Source organism: Phacochoerus africanus, chromosome 15 (assembly GCF_016906955.1).
Source record: "Phacochoerus africanus isolate WHEZ1 chromosome 15, ROS_Pafr_v1, whole genome shotgun sequence".
Lineage (NCBI taxonomy): Eukaryota > Metazoa > Chordata > Mammalia > Artiodactyla > Suidae > Phacochoerus > Phacochoerus africanus.
In genome coordinates, this window is record NC_062558.1 from 39,492,003 (window position 1) to 39,518,021 (window position 26,019).

The 26,019-nt window shown below is 39.1% G+C and overlaps 1 protein-coding gene across 6 annotated transcripts in view; it reads left to right on the forward strand.

Annotated features, from left to right (window-relative positions):
• The window catches only part of HECTD4 (HECT domain E3 ubiquitin protein ligase 4), a 209,247-nt gene that overhangs the window by 36,626 nt on the left and 146,602 nt on the right, over positions 1 to 26,019 (forward strand). The window lies entirely within an intron of this gene.

Consider the following 26,019-nt stretch of genomic DNA (forward strand, 5'->3'; position numbering starts at 1 on the left):
TTTTTTTTTTTTAGGGTCACACCCACGGCATATGGAAGTTCTCAGGCTAGGGATCAAATTGGAGCTACAGCTGCTGGCCAACACCATAGCCACAGCAATGTCAGATGCGAGACACATCTGCAACACACACACATCACAGCTCACAGCAATGCTGGATCCTTAACCCACTGAGCAAGGCCAAGGATCAAACCCAAGTCCTCATGAGTACTAGTCAGATTCGTTACTGATGAGCCACAAAAGGAACTCCCTGGAAATTTATTTTCTGTTAAATTTGGTATAACACATTTCCCGTGCAATAAAAAAAATGGACATATCTTTGGAGGTGATTTTGTCTATAGTTTTAACAGTTTTAGTGAAATTTAAAAATTGCAGTTATGTGATTTTTTGAAATATTTTAATTAGTTGAAGATTTGAAACATGCCTGTATTATGGGTTATATGTATTATATATTAATCCTTTTACCTGTTGCTTTAGACGGTGCAGAGAAACCAGTTAAATGAGACCCTTTTTTTTGGCCACACCCATGGCATGTTGACGTTCCCAGACCAGGGATTGAACCTACACCACAGTTGCAGCAATGCTGGATCCTTAATTGCTACACCACAAGAGAATTTACTGCAGTCATATGATTTAAAAAAAATTTTTTTATACTTTTTTTTTTGTCTTTTTGCCTTTTCTAGGGCCACTCCTGCGGCCTATGGAGGTTCCCAGACTAGGGGTCTAATCGGAGCTGTAGCCACCAGCCTATGCCAGAGCCACAGCAACGTGGAATCATAGCTGCGTCTGCAACCTACATCACAGCTCACGGCAATGCCGGATCTTTAACCCCCTGAGCAAGGCCAGGGATCGAACCTGCAGCCTCATGGTTCCCAGTCAGATTCGTTAACCACTGAGCCACAATGGGAACTCCTATACTTTTGTTTTCTTTTTCAACTACACTGTGGCATATGTAAGTTCCCAGGCTAGGGGTTGAATCAGAACTACAGCTGCCAGCCTACATCACAGCTACTGCAATTGGATCTGAGGCATATCTGCGACCTACACTGCAGATTACGGCAATGCCGGATCCTTCCTCAACCCACTGAGCAAGGCCAGGGATGGAACCTGCAATCCTTATGATACTCTCTTATGTTCTTAACCCCCTGAGCCACAGCAAGAACTCCTGCAATTATATGATTTGAAGGAAAAGAACCTCATTTTCATTTTATCAGTAATCCCTGGATAATACAGGGTGTTGTAAGTTAAATGCACATTGATGAGGTAAATTGTAGTGTTTTTAAAATAAAATTCCAAGGTGAACATTTTTTTCATTTATTTACTTTTATTTATTTATTTATTTATTTTTGCTTTCTGGGGCTGCACCCATGGCATATAGAGGTTCCCGGGCTAGGGGTCGAATCAGAGCTACAGCTGCCGGCCTACACCACAGCCACAGTAGTGCGGGATCTGATCCACGTCTGCGGCCCACACCACAGCTCAGAGCAACACTCTATCCTTAACCACTGAGTGAGGCCAGGGATCAAACCCGCATCCTTATGGATACTGGTGGGACTCGTTTCTGCTGTGCCATGACAGGAACTTCCAAGATGAAAAAATTTCAATGCTTCATTTTGTTTTCTGTTATATTACTTACTAAAGAAAGGATTCCTTGAGTAAAAATCATGTTGGGAAGAGAAATTAAACTTTAGATATTTTATGACATTTCAGAACACAGGTGTAACATGGTATAATTTGGTATATGTGGCTTTTCAGCAAACATTAATCAATCCAAAATCTCACAGGAGCAACTTCTGGCTGTTAAAATCAATAATGTTCTAGGTCCTGGGAGTTCCCGTCGTGGCGCAGTGGTTAACGAATCCGACTAGGAACCATGAGGTTGCGGGTTCGGTCCCTGCCCTTGCTCAGTGGGTTAACGATCCGGCGTTGCTGTGAGCTGTGGTGTAGGTTGCAGACGCGGCTCGGATCCCGCGTTGCTGTGGCTCTGGCGTAAGCCGGTGGCTACAGCTCCGATTCAACCCCTAGCCTGGGAATCTCCATATGCCGAGGGAGCGGCCCAAAGAAATAGCAAAAAGACAAAAAAAAAAATAATGTTCTGGGTCCTTTGATATGTTTGTCCTTTGTTATTTCTTTATTGCTTTTTTAGGGCCTCACCCGTGGCATATGGAGGTTCTCAAGCTAGGGGTCAAATTGGAGCTGCAGCTGCCAGCCTACGCCACAGCCACAGCAAGGCCAAATCTGAGCCGCATCTGTGACCTACACCACAGCTCACAGCAATGCTGGATCCTTATCCCACTGAACAAGGCCAGGGATCGAACCCTCAACCTCATGGTTCCTAGTCAGATTCATTTCCGATGTGTCATGACAGGAACTCCAGTCCTTTATTATTTCTAAGCAAGGACTTTATAACTTGAAGTGATAGTAAAAGCTGCCTTAAAAGGGGGCATTTCATGTGTTTTGCTGTCATTACTTATAAAACTCTTAGATATGTGAAGTTATAGGATCCAGATAAAAGCCATAAAAAGTGGATTTTTTTCCTTACATTTTTCTGGTTCTGGGACAGGACGAATCATCTGTATTTCAGATATTAAAAGCAAAGCTATAGGAAGGATTTCCCTTTGTGGCTAAGTGGTAATGAACCTGACTAGTGTCCATGAGGTTGTGGATTCGATCCCTGGCCTCGCTCAATGGGTTAAAGGATCCAGAGTTGCCGTGAACCATGATGTAGGTCGCAGACATGTTTCTGACCTGGCGTTGCTGCGGCTGCGGCATAGGCTGGCAGCAGCTACAGCTCCAATTCAACTCCTATCCTGGAAACTTTCATATGCCAAGAATATGGCCCTAAAATGATTAAAACTAAACAAAAGAAAACATAAAGCTGTAGGTGTTCCCATTGTGACTTAGTGGGTTAAGGACCACATGTTGTCTCTGTGAGGATGTGCATTTGATCCCTGGTCTCACTCAGTGGGTTAAGGATCTGGTGTTGCTGTGGTATAGGCCTGTAGCTGCAGCTCTGATTCAGCCCCTAGTCTCGAAACTTCCACATACCACAGGTGTGACCATTAAAAAAAAAAAAAGTTTCCTCTGTGGTGCAGTGGGATCGGCATCATCTCTGCAGTGCTAGGACAAAGGTTCAATCCCTGTCTGAATCAGTAGGTTAAAGGATCTGGCATTGCTACAGCTGTGGCATAGTTCACATCTGTGGCTCGGATCTCATCTTTGCCTTGGTAACTCCAAATACCACGGGGTGGCCAAAAAAGAAAAAAAAAAGTGAAGCTATAGATTAGCAGCCAATTTAGGTCTTCTAACGTCCAGATGAGAGGAAAATGGATGAGCAAACCTCGGAGGTTGATAGTCCAGTGTAATTATTTGGAAGAGCAATGTTTGTCACATTAATTTCACCAGAAATTTGTCTTTAGATGTAAACCTATTTTAGCCATGGCTTTCTAGATTTGTCCCTGATTTGCTAAGATAGGTGTTGAATATCTAAGTATCTAATATGATTAAGATCTGTGTACCTTCTCTTTAGTGGTTTATCCTTATACTCCTGCTCCCTGCCCCAACAACATATTAATCTTAGCTACGAAAGGTACATTTAATTTTAGGAATTTTTTTGAACATTTGTTCTTTGCAGACTGAGGGAGACAGGTGGATTTGAATTCTGAAGTGGAATCTTTTGATTTAGTAGAAGAAATAACCAGTAAAGTGATAGACGAGGTTTCCAGGCAGTTTTAATTAGTCAGGCACAGCTGTGAGCAGGAATTGATGAGAAAGGCAAGATTCAGTGGCATAAAAGATGTGGCATTTCTTAGGTTTCTCAGGGGTACTTAGTGGTCAGCCATGGTCATCAGTCATTTTTATTGAGTAGTCGCTGAGTGCCTATTCATGTTCTTGCCTTACCTAACCAAACAATTCCAGGCTCCAGGTTTAGAATTAATGTTTCTGCTATTATTATTTTTTTGGTCTTTTTTTTTTTTTTTGTCTTTTTAGGGCCGCACCTGTGGCATATGGAGATTCCCAGGCCAGGGGTCCAATTTGAGCTACAGCTGCCGGCCTACACCAGCACCACAGCAACACCAGATCTGAGCTGTGTCTGCGACCTACACCACGGCTCACGGCAACGCTGTATCCTTAACCCACTGAACAAGGCCAGGGATCGAACCCTCAACCTCATGGTTCCTAGTCAGATTTGTTTCCACTGCGCCACGACAGGAACTCCTGTCTCTGATATTGTAATCAAAGTATGGATTTCAGCTTTTTTGTTCATGTTGACTAAATGAAGATGAGGTCAGGTGTCTCTTTAGAAGTACTGACCTAGGAGTTCCCTCCGGGGCCTAGTGCATTAAGAATCAAACTGCAGTGGCTCAGGTTGCTGCAGATGTGTGGGTTCAATCCCTGGCCCAGTGTAGTGGGTTTAAGGATCTGGTGTTGTCACAGCTGCAGCATAGGTTGCAGCTGTGGCTGGGATTCAGCCCCTGACCTGGGAACTTTAATATGTCATGGGTATGGCCATAAAATTAAAAAAAAAAAAAAAAAGTACTGATCTAGGTGTTTGTGTGCAAATGGTGCCTTATCGTGCCTTTCCATTGTTTGTTTTGTTTGGGGGGCATGTATGTGCACACTCAGCATTTTTAGTGGTTTATTTGCTCATTCAGTAAATATTTATTGAACACCAGGTTCTCTGGTGCTTGAGATACATTAGGGGACAAAATAGACATAGTTGCAAGCCATACTGAGAGAATTTGAAATGAATTTGAAAAAGATTTTCTTCGAATAGTATTAATGTTATTGAGTACTTATTCACCCCAGGTGCTGTGCTCTGTGCCTTATTTTAGGAGAAACAGTTCAAAAGATGCTGAGATCTTAGTGCAGAAGATAAAAAGATGAATGAATCTAAATGTGCATCCTTAAGTTTACCATCTATCAGAATCTCTCTGTAACAGTAATTATTTATAAAACTTGTATTTTAATTGAGCATATGATTAAAATCCCTCTTGTGCACAATTATGGTGATTGACAAATTTTGCAAACCAGTACTTTCTGTGTCCCTAATGAAGGTTGCTTCATCACACTTAATGTCAGGGGGCAGGAGTTAGGCTGATTGCAGGCACTCAGTCAAGTGGTCACTACCAAGCAGGGTTTTTCAAACTCAGCCAGATGATTCTCTGTTGTGAGGGCTGCCCTGTACATTGTAGGATTTTTAGCAGCATCCCTGGCCTCTACCCACTAGATGCCAGTTGCATCTCTATACTTGTGACAACCAAAAAATATTTCTGGGCATTGCTGAATGTCTCCTGGGAGGCAGTAAATAGTTTGGGCCTTAGTCTCCCTAGACAACCAGCAGCTCCTTCAAGACACAGAGCCAGCTGCAGCCATCACCCAAAGCTTAGTTTCTGCCATCAGCTCACACTCTTTCAAAAAATTTGAAGTTCTTGAGCTATTCACACCTTATACTGGGAATACTCTCATTGTACACTGATTGTGTCTCTAGAAGAACCATTATGTGCTTATCATCAGTGGGGATGATAATCTTGGTGTGCTTTTCAGGGCTAGAATAATCAAGGGGAATTACAACTTTTTTTTATCATTAAACATATCAAAAACTCATGGTATACATGTAAGATATATATATATATAATGGGTAGAACTTTTGAGTATGTATATAAAAATAAATTTAAAAATATAATTTCTGTCATCCCATCACCCAGTTAAGAAATGTATCCTTACCAGTACCTTTAAAGATCCTGCATGCTCTACCATCCAGCCCTCCCTCTCTCTCACATAGGAAACCACTATCCTGAGTTGTGTTTGTCTTCCTCTTGCTTTTCTTTATTGTTTTATCATATTATGCACACAACTCTAAACCAGAAGTCAGTTTTGTGTTTTAAGACCTTATATAAATGTAGTATGCCATAGGTATTTTTTTTGGGGGGGGTGTCTTTTTTTTTTTTTGCTATTTCTTGGGCCACTCCCGCGGCATATGGAGGTTCCCAGGCTAGGGGTCAAATCGGAGCTGTAGCCACCAGCCTACACCAGAGCCACAGCAACGAGGGATCTGAGCCGCGTCTGCAACCTACACCACAGCTCATGGCAACGCCGGATCATTAACCCACTGAGCAAGGGCAGGGACCAAACCCGCAACCTCATGGTTCCTAGTCGGATTCGTTAACCACTGTGCCACGACGGGAACTCCCATAGGTATTTTTTGACTTTTTTTATCTCCACGTGTTATAGGATTCTCCCATGTTGATGTACGTAGCCCTACTTTCATTTTCATTGCTCTGCAATTATATGAATACATCACAGTACATCTGTTTTGTGGATGTTTGTGTTGTTTCCAGTTTTTTTGTTTTTGTAAACAATGTTGCAGTGAATATTCTTGTATTTGTCCTCTGATGTACATGTGTGAGAGTTTCTGTAGGAAACTACCCAGGAGTATGTTGCTGTATTGTAGGCTATATGCGTGGGATAGGTTGAAGGAGAGTCCCCAAAGCTATCAGGTCCTAATCCCTGGAACCTATAAATGTTACCTTATATGGAAAGAGGCTCTTTGACAAGAAAAAAGGACAGACTGAACTTCTTTGCAGAACAGATGCTGACTCACAAACATTGAAAAACTTATGGTCTCTGGAGGAGACAGTTTGGGGTTGGGGGGATGTGCTTGGGTTGTGGGATGGAAATCCTGTGAAATTGGATTGTTATGATCATTATTACAACTACAGATGTGATAAATTCATTTGAGTAATAAAAAAAGAAAAAAGTAAAAAAAATAAAGTCTAGATATACTCAGTAGATTATATTATAAACTGAGTGAGACTCTTTGCCCAACTGTAATCTGGTAAATTAATAATAAGTAAATAATAAATCATATTATTATTCAAAAAACAAAAAACAAAACAAAAAAAGGATCTTTGCAGTGTGATTAAGAATCTTGAGTTGGGGAGATTATCCTAGATTATCAGGTGGGCCCTAAATGCAATCACAAGTGTTCTTAATAGAGGAGAGGCTGAGGAAGATTACCCGGAGTATAAGAGGAGAAAGTCATATGATCACAGAGACAGTAATCTAAATGATGTAGCCACAGCCCAGGAGCGCCAGCAGCCGTCAAGAGATAGAGCCAAGAAATGAATTTTCTCCTAGAGGCTCTGGAGGGGGTATGGCCTTGCCAACACCTTGACTTTGGCTCGCTGATAATGATATTGGACTTTTGGCCTCCAGAACTGTGAGAAAAAAAAAAAAATCTATTGTTTTAAGCCACTGAGTGCATGGTGGTTTGTTGTAGCAGCCAACCACTGGGAACTAAGACAATGCATTTTTATTTTAACTGAACAAGGCTAATTGTTTTCTAAGGTGTTTGTACTAATTTATATTTCCACTAGAAGTGTCTAAGAATTTATATTGTTTCACATTCTTCTCAGCATTTTACCAGTAACAGATTTTTCTAAGCAGTTCTAGGAAATTTAGTGTAAACTTAAAAAAAAATTTAGTTCAGAAGGAGTTCCTGCTGTGGTGCAGTGGGTTAAGAATCCGACTGCAGGATGTCTGGGAACTCCGTTAAAAATTAATAAATAAAAAAATAAAAAAGAACCCCACTGCAGTGGCTCAGGTTGCCATGGAGGCGCAGGTTTGACCCCTAGCCCAGCACAGTGGCTTAAAGATCTGGCGTTGCTGCAGCTGTGGCATAGGTCGCAACAGCTGAGGCTCGGATTGAATCCCTGGTCCAGAACTTCCATATACCATGGATGCAGCCATTAAATTTTTTTTTTTAGTTCAGAATGCAAACACAAAAAATTGAGAGTACACTAATAAGAAAGTAAAATTGCTGCTATTGAATAATGTAATAATGAAGATGAGGGGTTTGGTTAAATTAATAAATATGCTGTAGATACTGTCTTATACCTATTATTGTTTTTTGCATCATTTCCTAACCACTAAACTTAATATTTTTTGCACACACTCTTCCTTCTCTTGAAACTAACCCAGTGATTCTTTGGTACTCATTTCATGAGTTGGCATGTTTTTAGTTTTTGCTCAGTTTATTTCAGTTTTTACTCCATGTTAAGTTGTTTTGGCCAAACATAAATTGGTAAAGTATTTTGCAGTAACTATAACTTATCTGCTCAATAAGATAGTATATTTATGCATAGATCTTGAAGGAACAGATGTTAGTCATCCATCCTAGAAAACATCATGTCCTTGTCTTATGAAGTATAATGTTGGATGATAAACATTGCACACAATAACAATAATCGTTCCTTAGAGATGAATTGCATTTGGCACTTTAAAAATAATTTTAAGGAGGAGTTCTCATCGTGGCTCAGTGGAAACAAATCTGACTAGTAGCCATGAGGACACAGGTTCAATCCCTGGTCTCGCTTGGGGGTTAAGGATCTGGCATTGCCGTGAGCTGTGGTGTAGGTGGCAGATGTGGCTCAGATCCCTCGTTGCTATGGCTGTGGTATAGGCTTGTGGCTAAAGCTCCAATTAGACCCTTAGCCTGGGAACCTCCATATGCTGTTCGTGCAGCCCTAAAAAGACAAAAAATTGTTTTTAAATTTATATCCTCATTTGATTAGTTTTTTTCTTCTTTTGTTGTGTTCCTTAAAGGTAAGCAGTAAGCAGATATATTTACCTGGGAAACTGACTTATCATAGTTGTTTTTAAATAGTTTTAAGAGTCCCAAGAAGTTTCTTTTAGCAAAATTAAGTGCTGAACTGAGATGATTTAGCTAGGGTTTAAAGACTGTTCATTTTAATAGAATCCTAGCATTGGAAGAAGAAAATCTTGTGTATCATTTACAAGAACTGTAATAATAAAGGCCCACTCAGTTTCTTTTTTTTTTTTTGTCTTTTTGCTATTTCTTTGGGCCGCTCCCGCGGCATATGGAGGTTCCCAGGCTAGGGGTTGAATCGGAGCTGTAGCCACTGGCCTACACCAGAGCCACAGCAACGCTGGATCCGAGCCGCGTCTGCAACCTACACCACAGCTCACGGTTAACCCACTGAGCAGGGGCAGGGACTGAACCCGCAACCTCAAGGTTCCTAGTTGGATTCGTTAACCACTGCGCCACGACGGGAACTCCTCAGTTTCTTCTTAATTGTGGCCAGCTTTTGGTTTTGACAGGCTTTTTTTAAAAAACAAAAAACACCCTTGAGTTCCATTAGGGGCTTAATGGGTTATGAACCTGACTAGTATCCACAAGATTGTGGGTTCAGTCCCTGGTCTCACTCAGTGGGTTAAGAAGTTGTGGTGAGCTGTGGCATAGGTCACAGACATGGCTTGGATCCTGAGTTGCTGTGGCGTAGGCTGGCACCTGCAGCTCTGATTCGACTCCTAGCCTGGGAACTTCCATATGCCTCAGGTGCGGCCCTAAAAAGCAAAAACAAAAAACAAAGAAAAAAACCTTATAAAAATGTGAAAAATTGCAAAAAAAAAAAAAAGTGGACGGAATTGAATAATGATCCCATATGTACCCATTACACACCTCAACAATTTTTAACTCATAGCCAATCTTGTTTCAGCTATACTTCCACCTATTTCTCTCTTTCCCATATTATTCTCATATTGTTTGAAAGTAAATTCATGACATCCTGTCACTTAAGTACTCAATATGTATCTAAAAGATGAGGACGCCTTTAAAATCCTAATATTTCATATTTTAAAAATTAACTATTTCTTTAAATATGCAGGCAGCATTCAAATTTCCAATTATGATAGTGTTAATATTTCTAAAAGGTTTCTTGAATCAGAATCTAAATAAGACACACTGAGATTGATTGATGTTTTTTAAATGTTTCTTTTCCTTCTCTCTTTTTTCCCCCTGCCTTGTGATTTTCTTTTTTTTTTTTTTGTCTTTTTGCCATTTCTTGGGCCGCTCCTGCGGCATATGGAAATTCCTAGGCTAGGGGTCGAATCGGAGCCATAGCCGCCGGCCTGCGCCAGAGCCACAGCAACGCGGGATCCGAGCCGCGTCAGCAACCTACACCACAGCTCACAGCAACGCCGGATCCTTAACCCACTGAGCAAGAGCAGGGACCGAACCCGCAACCTCATGGTTCCTAGTCGGATTCGTTAACCACTGCGCCACGCCGGGAACTCCGTGATTTTTTTTTGTTTGTTGAAGAAAGTTGGTTCATTGTCCTGTTGAGTTTCCTACAGTCTAGATTATACACATCACACCCTCTTGATATAGTTTAATGTGTTTTTTCTGTCCTCTCTATTCCCTATGAATTCATATTTGGGTCTCTTTTCTAGACTACGGTTCTATCAGATTTAAGTTAGATTTTTTTTTTCCCCTTTATCTTTTGGCAAGACTGTGTCACAGGTGGTGGTATATATTTTCATCAGTAGTCACATAATGTCGGCTTCTTTTGTAAGATGTTGCAGCTGCTAAAGCTCAATGGCTACTCTAGTACATTGAGATTGCAAAATGGTGATAGCTGGTCTTTCTTTCACTTAGTAACCATAATTCTTCTATAAAGAAATTTTCTTTCATCAAATATTTGCTTACCTTGGTGGACAGGTTTATGAGAAAGGCAGGATAAATTATTGAATCTGTCCCTATATTAACCAATTTTGAAAAGAGAGTTGGTTTGCCAGCATCCTCCAGTGGTGATGGTTTTTTTTTTTTTAAATCATTATAAATTTGTGAATTTTAATGTGTTTAATGTATTTCTGTCCATTGAAGTTATTGTCATTATTGGAGTGGCAAAATTACTTTTAAAAATGGACTATTCTTTTTCCACCATGAAGATATATGAATGACCAATTAATCCCATGAAAAAATGCTCAACATCATTAGCCTTCAGGGAAATGCAAATCAAAACCACTTGAGTTACCAATTCATGCCTCCTTTGATGGCTCTAATCAAAACACAGATAATAACAAGTGTTAGCAATAATGTGGAGAAATTGAAATCTTCATAGATTACTGGTGGGAATGTAAAATGGTGCAGCCATTTTGTAAAAGAGTTTAACCATTCCTCCAATGGGTAAACAGTTATCATATGACTTGGCCGTTTCACCATTATGTTTTCATCCCTCTTGGTTATAAACCTATGTCTGGACAAAAGCTTGTACATGAATGGTCATAGTGGTGTTATTCATAGTAGCCAAATAATGGAAAGGACTCAAATGTCTATCCACTGATGAATGGATAAATAAAATGGTATGTTCATTCATTAAATAGAATATTATTTAGCAATAAAAAGGAATGAAGTACTGATACAAGCTGGATGAATTTAATTTAAAATTTTTTTTTTTTCTTTTTAGGGCCGCACCTGCGGCACATGGAGGTTTCCAGGCTAGGGGTCTAATTAGAGCTGTAGCCACTGGCCTATGCCAGGGCCACAACAATGCCAGATCCAAGCTGCGTCTGCGACCTACACCACAGCTCATGGCAATGGTGGATCCTCAACCCACTGAGCAAGGCCAGGGATCAAACCTACAACGTCATGGTTCTTAGTCGGATTTGTTTCTGCTGTGCTACAACAGGAACTCCTGGGTGAATTTTAAACATGCTAAGTAGCAGTCACAAAATACCTCTTTAGGTATGACCCCATTTTTATTAAATGTAAAGAACAGGCAAATCCATAGACAGTAGATTAGTGATTGCCTAGGGCTGAGACATTTGGAGGGAAATGGGGAGTAACTGCTGATGGGTATAGAGTTTCTTTTGGAGGTGATAAAAATTGTGGTAATCGTTGCACAACTCTGAATACGCCATTGAGTTGTATTCTTTAAGTGGGGGAATTCTATGGTGTGTGAATTGTATTAAAATAAGCCTTTTATAAAGATAACTGTATTAAAAAAAAAAAAAAAAAAGACTACCCGGAGTCACCGAGAGTCTCCTTTAGATGCAGAGTCCAGGGTATATCCTACACCTCTTGAAACAGTGTTTCTAATTGGATCCCAAGAATCTTTTTTAAAGACCAAATATATCCAGGAATTCTGTTTGCATTATTATCAAGTTCTTTGTTAGGCTATGCACCCCAGTAACTTCCTGTTTCTTTCTCTTCTGGAGCAATAGAAAATAAGTCTTCCTTTTCCACCTGAGAGCCCTCCAGTCTTACAAAGGCAGCTCCCCCTTCCTCCTCATCTTTTGTAGGCCGGCATTCCTAGTTCCATAGTCATCTCTCATATGACATGATTACCAGATAAATCACTCTCTTCTGAACATACAGTCTGTTAATGACTTCTTAAAAATGGTGTACTTGGAACAAGATATTCCAGTTATAATTTGACTGTTGTAGAATATAAATGGGATTGTTACCTCTCTTACTAATTCTGACAATAGAATTTTACTAATGTATTAAGATGTATTAGCAGTTTTTAAGTGGTGTTGACTCAAACGGAATAAATCAGACCTCCTTTACCCCCACCCCTAGCACTCCCAGGTTTACCTAGTCAGGTCTTTCTTCTTGTAGGGTTATCTGGAAAAGATCCCTTTCTTGGTGGTCATCTGGTCCGAAATTAGAAAGTATCTTTAATGTCCTAACAATTGTTTAGCATTTTCAAGTTTTTTCAGAATACTTCCTACACATTATTTCCTTTGATCTCAACAATGTAAACCCTTCATTGTATAGAAGTAGAAACACAGACTGAGAAAAATTAAGTAAAATGCCTAAAGGGAGCATTATAGGTAGAAGCTGAGCTAGAACCTAGTTTCCTTAACTCAGTGGTTTGTTATTTTGGCTGCACATTGCATTCACCTACGGAGTTGGGGAAAAAAAGGTGCTTATGTTCATTCCCAGAGACTCTGAGTTAATCAGACTGGGGTGGGAGGCACTCAGTATTATTTAGAAGCTCTCAAAGCAATTATTAGTTTAGCCAGTGGTGAGCAACTGCCCAAACTCATATCCTGATGTTCCCTCCCCTGTCACATATATTTTCTTCATCTAATTAAAAGACTTTTATGTGGAAGAAAAATAATTAGTCCAAGTGAGAGATAGTTACTCAGATATACAGTGAGAACCAGATGTACCAGAGAATTATTCTTGGAATTCATATGTCTTCTCATTCATTAATTTATCAAACATTTATGTGCCAGATACTGTGCTAAGCTCAGGTGATAGAAGAATGAGTGAGACGTAGTTTCCACCTCTCTGAGTTCACAGTTAAAAGGGGAGACAGATTTAAATAAAATTTTAGTAGAGTGTGGCATGTGTGACACATATTGGGAACTGTATAATTTCCTTCTTTGTTATATTTTTTGTGTCTTTAAATTGTCCATGGTGATTTTCTAAGTATTTGAATATGTCACACAGTGGTAGTCTTTAAGTATGTAATTCAAGCAGTAACAGGTGAAGTTAGTCTACGTAGATAGCTTTTTCTAATAGTATTGAAACCATTTTGAGTTTGTATCTACATCTTTCTCTGTTCTGTTGATGAAGAAGCATAAGAAGGTGATCTGTGTTGGTTTTGTCAAGATTTCATGTCAGTGGAAAAAATGACTTTGTAACATGGAGAAATTTTTAGATTTGGACTCAATGGCTCAGGTCAACTTATACCAGTCACTACATTTCCTTTATGGACATCATTTTATGAAAAAAGAATCGTTGATACATTCCTATCGAAATAGCAGACGCATTTTGCCTTAGTGTTTGTATCTAACCCTCTGATAGAAGTGTTTGCTGGATACTGTGGGAACACCAAAACGTAGATCTGGAAAAGGGATGAGAAAGAGGAATCAGAGTTTTTCAAAGTTTGTGGAGCAGAGCTGAGTTCTGAATGCTAGATAAGATTTAGACTGAGTGTTGTGAACATTCAGGCCACATTAGCAAGGAGATGGAAAAATAAGATCCTGGTCATGGAACATGACAAAAGATAAAAACTGGGCAGGGACCAGGCCAAGATGGAACTTTTATGCATAAAGGATTTGAACAGTGGTTTCCTATATGTGGAAGTCCTCAGAGTTCTGACAATCCTGCTCTTAATAGCGGTTGTACAGAGATCTGGGGGAAAAAATCACCATGTGCTGGAGAAAGGTTTTACAGGGCTGAGCCAGAGCTAATTAATCTGGTGACAAGTCAGGGTCCATTCCTAGTTTTGGCACCGAGCTAGAGGCTAAAAATCATGATTTCAAGTGTGAAATTTAATCACGGTTATCAGGTAAGACGCTTAAAGTCCCTTTTAAAAAGGAGGAGGTGATGAAAGAGTTTGAATGAGCACATATTTCCAAGATTGGATAAGGTCATGCAGCTTCTGGGTCTAATTTAATTGATAAGGGATCTTACTCTTGATTTAGGCTTTCCTTTGGAGATAGAATTCCATCCTTCCAGTCATGATGCATTCACTTGGTTCACAAGAAATCTTTTTGATCTTTGAGTTGCCATATACAATTCAATTTGGCCATGACTGCCATCTTCAAAATGTGAAAATGGTAGGAAAATCTGTAAATGGGTTTAAAAACCCACACTAACATTTCAGAGGGTTTCAGTATTCTATTGCCTCTACTGAAAAGTTTTGTCCTAGGGTTGCAAGTCTGGCCAGTTGGTCTACTTCGGACTAATCCGGGATAAATTCGTTCTGTGCAGAGAGGTTCATAGAATGTCGTGAGCCACACAGGAAGTCCAACAGGTTCATACAATGAATCGAATCAGTTAATGTACCATACTGGGGAGTATAGTAATTCATTTATTTGGAGTTTGAGTGATCCTGAGTTTTAAATATCATTTCTTTCTGGAGAGTTTTATTATTCATTGGTAGTTCCCAGATAGACAAAGATCTCCCTTACCCCACCACACAGTCCTCTCTTTGAATCAGGAATATAATCAGCCCTACCTTGGGAAACTGCCGCCTAAGTACAATGATGGGACCAGTGAATTGGTTTAAGGAAAGCACTTCCTATGGTATTTGTAATTATTCTTTTGTCAGATATGTTCCACAGATATTAACTGTATCCATGTCACCATTTGTTTGACAAATAGTTATTTAAAGACAGTGTTTACTTGTGTAAAATATCAATACTAGTTATGGCTGCTTTTCTGTGATATAAACTATTTAACTTGTCATCGATGTTTCATTCCTTTGAGGAAAAAAATATTTATGTTTCTATAACCACAAATACCAATGATATTTCAAAATGGAAGAAGCATGTTTTATGTTAATCCTAATTTTGGGGCATATACAATTCTTTTTAGATTTTTAATTTTTATTTTCCAATTTTTTACTAAAGTATAGCTGTTTTACATTGTCCATATACAATTTTTATATATTGTGTAGTTTTAATTTTTTATTTTAAATTATTATAGTTTTAATTATTTTAAAATTTATAACATTAGGGTATAATTTAATTGAATATTTCTTTCTTTTTTTTTTTTTTTTTTTTGCTATTTCTTGGGCCGCTCCCATGGTATATGGATGTTCCCAGGCTAGGGGTCGAATCGGAACTGTAGCTGCCGGCCTACACCAGAGCCACAGCAACGCTGGATCCGAGCCTCATCTGCAACGTACACCACAGCTCACGGCAACGCCGGATCGTTAACCCACTGAGCAAGGGCAGGGATCGAACATGCAACCTCATGGTTCCTAGTCGGATTCGTTAACCACTGCGCCACAACGGGAACTCCTAATTGAATATTTCTGAATGTTGAATTTGCTTCCACTTTTCCCACTATAATAAGATTGCAGTGAAAATCTATGCATTTTTATTTCTGGAATATTTCTTTATGATAAATTCTTAGAAATGGGATTACTTTCTATTTCTTTCAGAAATAAGATCTAATATATCTTTTAGCTTCTATCTTGACCCTTTTCGAGAATTATATCTCTGCTATTCTGTGCAATAAGTAGATGGAAATTGAGATTTATTTTTAGAGGAATATAGTAGTTCATTGCCTAATTCTGATTTTTCTGCTAATTATTAGTCCAGTTAATTTCCTTACATGTATATGATATTCTCTGTTGCTCGAAAAGCCTGTATATTCTTATTCTCCCTACTATCTTTACTCGAAATGCATGTTGGCATTTTACATTTTGCATAATGGATGGCAGGTATATGTTCCTCGTTTTCCCAAATGGAAAATGGAAATAAATTGGCTAAGATGATATGATCCTCTATAATTGTTCTTATGTTAAATATTTGAGTCTCGTTCAAAGCCAGATTTGGCTGGCAAAGAATATTTTGCCTACCTTCCCTTAGCTTTCCAGAATTATTATTTTTTAGCTTAAAAACACATATGTTATTAGAGAACAGACTTGTTATTGCCAAAGGGGTGGAGGAGGGAGTGGGATGTACCAGGAGTTTGGGGTTAGTAGATGCAAACTATTACATTTAGAATGGATAAGCAATGGGTCCTGCTGTACAGCACAGGGAACTATATCCAGTCTCTAGGAATAGACCATGATGGAAGATAATATAAGAAAGGGAATGTGTGTGTGTATATCTATCTATCTATCTATCTATATATATATATAGAGAGAGAGAGAGATATCTACCTCTCTATATAGCTATATATGACTGGGTCACTGCTGTGCAGCAGAAATTGGCAGAACATTGTAAATCAACTATAAAAAAAGTGGCATGTATAATAAAATTATATTAAGGTTGCTTACTTTGTATGTCAGTCTCTTAATTGGGGTGACTTTGTATTTACATACAGTTAGTGACCCTTTCTTCTAATTAAGGGTGATAGTGATATGGATCTTCCCTTTTCCTTAAATAGCTTTTTTCCTTTTTAAAGAAAAAGCATTAATTTTCTAATGACATTTTGGTCTTTTATCTTCTTGGCCAAGAGCTGTTACTTAGAGCAGTGGTTTTATGTGAGGATCTGAGACAAATCATTTAATATTCATAAGTACCAGAATAGATCCTCCATAGATGACTTACAAAAAACCCACAAGTATGATGTCTTTATAAAATGATTTTAGGCCATGACCTTCAAACTTTGGAATTCTTAAAAACAGCAACATGTTGGACAGTTCTTAGTTTTCATAAGGGGACTTTGAAATGGATAATGCTGAGTAATCTAATGGATTTCTGAAAGCATAGTGTGCTTTAGGTACTGCTAAATCAATAAACGTAGCAGTCACTTAAGTGTGTATATAATATTTAATTATAACTCAAATCATTTTGGAATATTTGTCTTTCAAGTAGAATGCTAAAAATATAACTGAAGTGTTTGTAAAAATAAAATCAGAAAAATGCAAATATATAGCATTTTTTTTTCAGATAATATTTGGAGTTAGCTCCAGATTCTGTCCATATACATCATTTTATGAACCATGAAATATCATATTTCAGAAGCACTTTTGTTTGAGATTGGTAATAAAAGTACATAGCTGGGTTTAATGTTAAACTGAATTTTTTTTATTCTTGTGTCCAATAAAAGCCTGTATTGAATTTTTTAGTAGTTGCTTCATATAACATAAGTAACTGATCAATGTAGCATAAGTAAGAATGTATTTGGAGCACATAGGTATTTTATATCAAATAATTGTATGAGGTAGAAATCACATAATCAATATTGAAAACTTTTAAAAAGTGCAACACAGTTTCTTTGTTTAAATCTTCATAACTTGATGATCAAATATAAAATTTTGTAATTTTTCTCATGAAAAATATCTCAGGGACTACTCAACCATTAAAAAAGAACAAAATAATGGCATATGATATCACTTGTATGTGGAATCTAAAATATGGCACAAATGAACCTATCTGCAGAACAGAAACAAATTCATGGACATAGAACAGATTTGTGGTTGCCGAGGGGGAGGAGGAGGGAGTGGGATGGACGGGAGTTTGGGGTTAGTAGATGGAAACTCTCGCATTTGGAGTGGATAAGCAATGAGGTCCTACTGTACAGCACAGGGAACTATATCCAATTACTTGCGATGAAACATGATGGAAGATATTATGAGAAAAAGAATGTGTGTGTGTGTATATATATATGTGTGTAGCTGGGTCATTTTGCTGAGTAGAAGAAATTGACAGAACATTGTAAATCAACTATAATAAGAAATTTAAGAAAAATTAAAAAAAACTAAAAACATCTCAGGGAGTTCCCACTGTGGCACAATGAGTTAAGAATCTGTCTCTGCTTGCCTGGGTCACTTCTGGGGCAGGAGTGCAGCTTCAACCCCTAGCCTAGGACAGTGGCTTAAGGATCTGGCGTTGCCACAGTTGCGTCTCAAATTCAATCCCTGGCCCTGGGAACTTCTATATTCTGAGCATGGCTGTTAAACAAAAAAACCCAGGAGTTCCCATTGTGGCACAATGGAAATGAATCCTACTAGGAACCATGGGTTTTCGGGTTCTATCCCTGGCCTCGCTCAGTGGGTTAAGAATCCGGGTGTTGCCATGAGCTGTGGTGTTAGTCAAAGACATGGCTCAGATCCTATGTTGCTGTGGCTGTGGTGTAGGCTGGCAGCTGCAGCTCCAGTTCGACCTTGAGCCTGGGAACTTCCATATGCTGCAAGTGCAGCCCTGAAAACAAGAAAAACCGACTATGACCAACAACCAAAACTGAGAGTTTTTTGGTTTTTTGGTTTTGTTTTTTTTTTTTTTTTGCTTTAAAGGACCACACCCACAACACATATAGGTTCTCGGAATCAGAGCTGCAGCTGCCGGCCTACACCACAGCCCACAGCTACGCCGGATCCTTAACCCCCTGAGCAAGGCCAGGGATCAAACCCTCAACCTCATGGGTCCTACTTGGATTCATTTCCACTGCGCCACAACGGGAACTCCTGGTTTGTTTTTTTTGTTTGTTTGTTTTTTTTAACGGCCATGCTCAGAATATACAAGTTCCCAGGGCCAGGAATTGAATTTGAGCTGCAACTGTGGCAATGCCAGATCCTTAAACCACTGTCCTAGGCTAGGAGTTGAATATGCACCTCTGCCCCAGAAGCGACCCAAGCAACCAGAGATGGGTTCTTAACTCATTGTGCCACAGTGGGAACTCCCTGAGATCTTTTTAGTTTTTTTTTTTTTTAATTTTTCTTAAATTTCTTATTATAGTTGATTTACAATGTTCTGTCAATTTTTTCTACTCAGCAAAGTGACCCAGTTTTATGTATGTATATATATATGTATATACACACATTCTTTTTCTCATAATATGACTCCATCATAAGTGACTAGATATAGTTCCTAGTGCTATACAGCAGGATCTCATTGTTTATCCATTTCAAAGGCAATAATTTGCATCTATTAACCCCAAATTCCCAGTCCATCCCACTCCCTCTCTCTTGGCAACCACAGGTCTCTTTTCCAAGTCCATGATTTTCTTTCCTGTGGAAAGGTTCATTTGTGCCATATATTAGATTCCAGGTATAAGTGATATCAAATGGCTCTTTCTGACTTACCGCACTTAGTATGAGAGTCTCTAGTTCCCTCCACGTTGCTGCACATGTCATTATTTTGTTACTTTTTATGGCTGAGTAGTATTCCATTGTGTATATATACCACATGTTTTTATTTGATTTTATTTTTTTGCTTTTTAGTGCCACACTCACGGCTTATGGAGGTTTCCAGGCTAGGGGTCAAATCAGAGCTGTAGCTGCTGGCCTATGCCACAGCCACAGCAATGCAGAATCCAAGCTGCGTCTGTGACCTACACCACAGCTCATGGCAAAGCTGGATCTTTAACCCATTAAGCAAGGCCAGGAATTGAACCTGTGTCCTCATGGATGCTAGTCAGACTGGTTAACCACTGAGCCACGACGGGAACTTCAAAACCGCATCTTCTTAACCCAATCATCTGTCAGTGGACATTAGGTTGTTGCCATGTCTTGGTTATTGTGAATAGTGCTGCAGTGAACATACAGGTGCATGTGTCATTTTCAAGGAAAGTTTTGTCTGGATATGTGCCCAAGAGTAGGATTGCTGGGTCATATGGTAGTTCTATATTTAGTTTACTAAGATACCTCCATACTGTTTTCAGTAGTGGTTGTACCAATTTACATTCTCACCAACAGTATAGGAGGATTCCTTTGAAATGGGATTCTTTTTTTTTTTTTGTCTTTTCTAGGGCTGCACCTGTGGCACATGGAAGTTCCCAGGCTAGGGGTCTAATCAGAGCTGTAGCTGCCAGCCTACACCACAGCCACAGCAACTCGGGATCCCGAGCCACATCTGCAACCTACACCACAGCTCACGGCAACGCTGGATTCTTAACCCACTGAGCAAGGCCAGGAATCAAACCCTCAACCTCATGCTTCCTAGTCGGATTTGTTAACCACTGAGCAACGACGGGAACTCGCTGAAATGGGATTCTCTTTAAGGGAATTTGGAATTATATTATCTCCTTCCATGTAAAAAATAATCAAAAGGGTAATTTGTGTTTGTTGAGTCTAGACAAAAGGGTAGGAAAATACAATTTGTATGACTTGATGGTAAAGGATATTTAATTAATCATTATTTGTTTGATACTCTTGTGTTAAAAATGAAATTACAATGTCCCTAGTTCTTATTTTTAATAATATGATTTGCAATATAGCTTTACCTAGTGGTACCTCGTTGAATACTTTAGCATGGCTAGAGTTTGTATTTTAAAATTATCATACAGCAGTTCCCTTGTGGCAGTAGTGGGTTAAGGATGTCACTGCAGTGGCTCAGATCACTGCTGTGGTGCAGGTTCAATCTCTGGCCTGGAAACTTCTGTGTGGCATGGGTGTGGCCAATAAAATAATCATACAGTAAAATTGACCTTTTTTTGGGGGGGGGATAGTTCTCTGACTTTTAACACATGTATAGACTCATGTAACCATTGAGAAAAGGTTCCTTTTTCTCTACTCCCTCTCCAGCTTTTATTATTTGTAGACTTGATAATGATGGCCATTCTGACTGGTGTGAGGTGGTACCTCAGTGTAGTTTTGATTTACATTTCCCTAACAATTAGTGATGTTGAGCATCTTTTAATGTGTCCTTTGGCCATCTGTATGTCTTCTTTGGAGAAATAAATGTCTATTTATATCTTCTGCCCATTTTTCGATTGGGTTTTTGTTGTTTTTATTGATTTGTATGAGCTGTTTGTGTATTTTGGAAATTAAGCACTTGTTGGTTATATTATTTGCAGATATTTTCTCCCAGACTATAGGTTGTCTTTTTGTTTATGGCTTCCTCTGCTGTGCAAAAGCTTCTAAGTTTGATTAGGTCCCATTTGTTTATTTTTGCTTTTATTTCTGTTTGCCTTGGGAGACTGACCTAAGAAAACATTGGTACTTTTTTTTATGCTAGTAATTTTTTTAATTATTAAAGTATAGTTGATTTATAGAGGTTCGTCAAGTTTTGTTGTACAACAGTGACCCAATCTCACACATTTCCTTGTGCTGTGCAGTAGGATCCCATTGCCCATCCATTCCAAATATAACAGTTTGCATCCCTAAAACCCCCAGAATGCCCATCCCTCCCCTCCCAACCCCAGGTCTGCTCTTCTTGGCCCATCATGCGTTTCTGTTTTTTTTTTTGTGTGTGTGTGTGTGTTTGCTTATTTTATTTTATTTTATTTTTTGTCTTTTTAGGGCCACACCCGTGGCACATGGAGGTTCCTAGGCTAGAGGCTGAATTGGAGCTATAGCTGCCAGTCTATACCACAGCCACAGCAACTTGGAATCTGAGCCGCATCTGTGACCAATACCACACACAGCTCAGGGCAACACTGGATCCTTAACCTGATGAGTGAGGTCGGGGATCAAACCTGCACTGTTTGCACTGAGCCATGATGGGAATTCCCTGTTTTTTATTTTCCTATAGGATCATCTGTTTCATATTTTAGATTCTACAAATAAGTGATATCATATGGAATTTGTCTTTTTCTTTCTGGCTTACTTCATTTAGTATGAGAGTGTTTAGATCCATCCATGTTGCTGCAAATGGCATTAGTTTGTCTTTTTTATGGCTGAGTAATATTCCATTGCGTTTATGTACCACATCTTTTTTTTTTCTTGGTCTGTCTTTTTGCCATTTCTTGGGCCGCTCCCACAGCATATGGAGGTTCCCAGGCTAGGGGTCTAATTGGAGCCATAGCTGCCAGCCTAAGACAGAGCCACAGCAATGCGGGATCTGAGCTGCGTCTGCAACCTACACCACAGCTCACGGCAACGCCGGATTGTTAACCCACTGAGCAAGGCCAGGGATCAAACCCAAACCCTCATAGTTCCTAGTTGGATTCGTTAACCACTGAGCCATGACGGGAACTCCTGTACCACATCTTCTTAATCCATTTATCTGTTAATGGACATTTAGGTTGTTTCCATGTCTTGGTTATTGTGAATAGTGCTGCTTTGAACATAGGGGTGCATGTATCTTTTTGAGTGAAAGTTTTGACTGGATATATGCCCAGCAGCAGAATTGCTCTATATTTAGTTTCCTGAGGTACCTATACTGTTTTCCATAGTGGTTACACCAATTTACATTCCCACTGACAGTGAGGAGGATACCTTTATCTCTACACCCTCTCCAGCATTTGTTATTTGTTGACTTGTTAACCATGGCCATTCTGACTGGTGTGAGGTGATAGCTCATTGTAGTTTGATTTGTGTTCTTTAACAGTGATACTGAGCATTTTTTCATGTGTCTGTTGGCTGTCTTCTTCAGAGAAATGTCTGTTTAGATCTTCTGCCCATTTTTCAATTGGGTTGTTTGTTTGTTTGTTTTGTTGTTAACTTGCATGAATTGTTTGTGTATTTTGGAGATTAGGCCTTTGTCTGTTGCATCTGGGCAAAGATCTTCTCCCATTCTTTTCATTTTTTTAGTGGTTTCCTTTGCTGTGCAAAAGCTTTTGAGTTTGATTAGGTCCCATTGGTTTATTTGTGTCTTTATTGTCATTATTCTAGGAGGTGGATCAAACAAGATGTTGCTGTGATTTATGTCAAAGAGGGTTCTGCTTATGTTTTCCTCTAGGAGTTTTATAGTGTCTGGCCTTATATTTAGGTTTTTAATCCATTTTGAGTTTATTTTTGTATATGGTGTTAGATAATGTTGTATTTTCATTCTTTTACATACAGCTTTCCATTTTTCCCAGCACCATTTATCAAAGAGGCTGTGTTTCTTCCACTGTATGTTCTGTCCTTCAGCATTGGTACATTTTATGTCAGAATATTTTGCCTGTGTTCTCTTCTAGGAGTTTTGTGTTGTCTTGTCTTATATTGACGTCTTTAAGCCATTTAGAGTTTGTTTTTGTGTATCAGGTTATGTTTTTTTCTTGGAGATCCAAATTTATTTTTGTCTATTATTATCCTGGATTCTGAAATAAGCTTTCTTTTTATTTATTTTTATTTTTTTACAGAATAAAATACATATATTTACACACAGTTACATTCACACAGATTGTTATAACATGGATCTTAAGAAACAGATTAAGTGACTCCCACTGGAGAAGTGGAATGGAAGATATGCTGAGACAAATAGGAAATTTATTCTATACTTTATCCCAATTTTATGGCTTTCATCTTTACTACTTAGTTTTATCTATTACATTTCAATTTTTCTTTAAAAATTAGCATTATATTAAATTGTTATATTATGCAACTAAAATTTATAAAGAAAAAAGCCTTATATACCATTAAATATTTTATATAGCATAGTAAAAAGAATAACAACTGGTAAGCATAACAAAAATAATACACCCTCTGAAAATAAGTAAAATATAAAATGCATAAGTTGGTTAAAAAACAGTGTAACTATATAAATATGTCCTCACAATTTGTTCCATCTCATTGATTCTTCAATAAAGGCATTATACCATTCTAGGTGATGTGATAAGACATTATAGACTTTACATTGTACCATGGAGAGAAATGGTTATTAATAATACAATTGTAGAACTGTATTATTTAATTGTACAGTGGCATTATTTAATTATAGTTATCATAAGTTCTTTGATGGAGAGGAAATAAGAATCAGATCTAAGAAGACTTCAGCATTCTAAGAATGATGTCAAATGACCCCCTTCATAGTGGATTATGCACTTATTTACTGTGAGATATATTTTTTCTCCAGAGATTCCTTGTTTATGTATCAGTTGTAGATTTTTGGCTTGCAGTTATTCTGAAGTTTTGATGTAAGAGTCTATATGTATATGAGATTGTTTTAAGTTGTTGTTCTCTTCATTGCAAGTTCATCTCCGGTGTCCCGCATTTGTAGCCACCTCTTCTCATGATTTCTGATTTTGATGGTATAATTGTGCATGGATGATTTTGTATCTTTACTGTATATATACCTTTACTGGTGAGCCTTGTCATTTGCGGAATTTTTGTTTCCTGTTGCTGATCTTTTCTTTCCTGCCTAGAGAAGTTCCTTTAGTATTTGTTGTAAGGCTGGTTTAGTGTTGCTGAATTCTCTCAGCTTTTGCTTATCTGTGACAGTTTTGATTTCTCCTTCAAATCTGAATGCGAGCCTTGCTGGGTAGAGTATTCTTGGCTGGAGGTTTTTTCCTTTCATCACATTAAGTATATCATGCCATTCTCTTCTGGACTGCAGGGTTTCTGCTGAAAAATCTGCCGATAACCTTATTGGGGCTCCCTTGTATGTTACTTGTTTCTTTTCCCTAGCTGCTTTCAAGATTTTCTCTTTGTCTTTAATTTTGGTCAGTTTGATTATTATGTGTCTCGGTGTGTTCCTCCTTGGGTTTATTTTATATGGTACTCGTTGTGCCTCCTGGATTTGAGTGAGTGGTTCCTTTCCCATGTTAGGGAAATTTTCGGCTATTATCTCTTGGAATATTTTTTCTGTCCCCTTCTCTCTCTCTTCTCCTTCTGGCACCCCTATAATATTGATGTTGGTGCGTTTAACATTGTCCCAGAGTTCCCTGAGACTCTCTTCATTTTTTTTTCAATCTTTTTTCTCTTTTCTGTTCTGCATCCGTAATTTCTTCTAATCTGTCCTCCACCTCACTTATTCGTTCTTCTGCCTCCTGTATTCTGCTGTTAGCTGCTTCTAGTGAGTTTTTTATTTCAGTTATTGTATTTTGCATCTCTTGTATCTCTTTGGTTAGTGTTTCCTGTAAGTTATCCATCTTTGCCTCCAGTTTATTTCCAATGTCTTGCATCATCTTCAGCATCAACAGTCTAAAGTCTTTTTCCTGGAGGCTGAGAATCTCCTGATCACTTAGCTGATTTTCTGGGGTTTTTTCTTTTTCCCTCATCTGAGTATAGTTCTCTGTCTTTTCATTTTTATAGGCTTTTGGTGTGGTGACCTTCTTATAGATAATAGAGCTGTAGCCTCTCTTACTTCTGATGTCTGCCCCCCTTGTGGCTGAAGTTGGTATGGGGCTTGCTGTAGGCTTCCTGATGGGAGGGGCCGATGCCTGTCCACTGGTAGGTGGAGCTGATTCTAATCCCTCTGGTGGGTGGGGCTTAGTCTCTGGATGGGATTAGGGGCTGCTGTGTGCCTGAGGCTCTTTAGGTAGCCTGTCTACTGAGGGGTGGGGCTGTGATCCCACCTGGATTGTTGTTTGCCCTGGGGCTTCTCAGCACTGACTGACGGATGGGGCCAGATTTTCCCAAAATGGCCACCTCCAGAGAAAGGCAACTGCTGAATATTCCTGAGAGCTTTGCCTTCAATGTCCTTCCCTCACAACAAGCCACATTCACCCCTGTTTTCCCATGATGTCCTCCAAGAACTGTAGTCAGGTTTGACCTAGGTTCCTGGGGAGACCTCGCTCTGTCCTGGGACCTAGTGCCCGTGAAAGTCTGTGTGTGCCTTTTAAGAACGGGGTCTCCGTTTCCCCCAGTCCTGTGGAGCTCCTGCGCACAAGCCCCGCTGGCCTTCAATGCCAGATGCTCCAGGGGCTCTTTCTCCCAGTGACAGATTCCAGCATGTGAGGGTTTGATGTGGGGCTCAGAACTCTCACTCCTGTAGGTGAGTCTCTGTGAGCCAGTTAGATTTCAGTCTGTGGGGCTTCCCACCCGGGAAGTATGGGATTGTTTATATCACGAAATCACCCCTTCTACCTGTGGATGTGGCCTCCTCTTTTTCTTCTGGAGTAGGGTATGGGTTTCCGGTCCATTTGGGTGGAGATTTTTCAGTCTTTAGTTGTGAATTTTGTTGTTTTTAGGAGAGAAGTTGAGCTCCAGTCCTTCT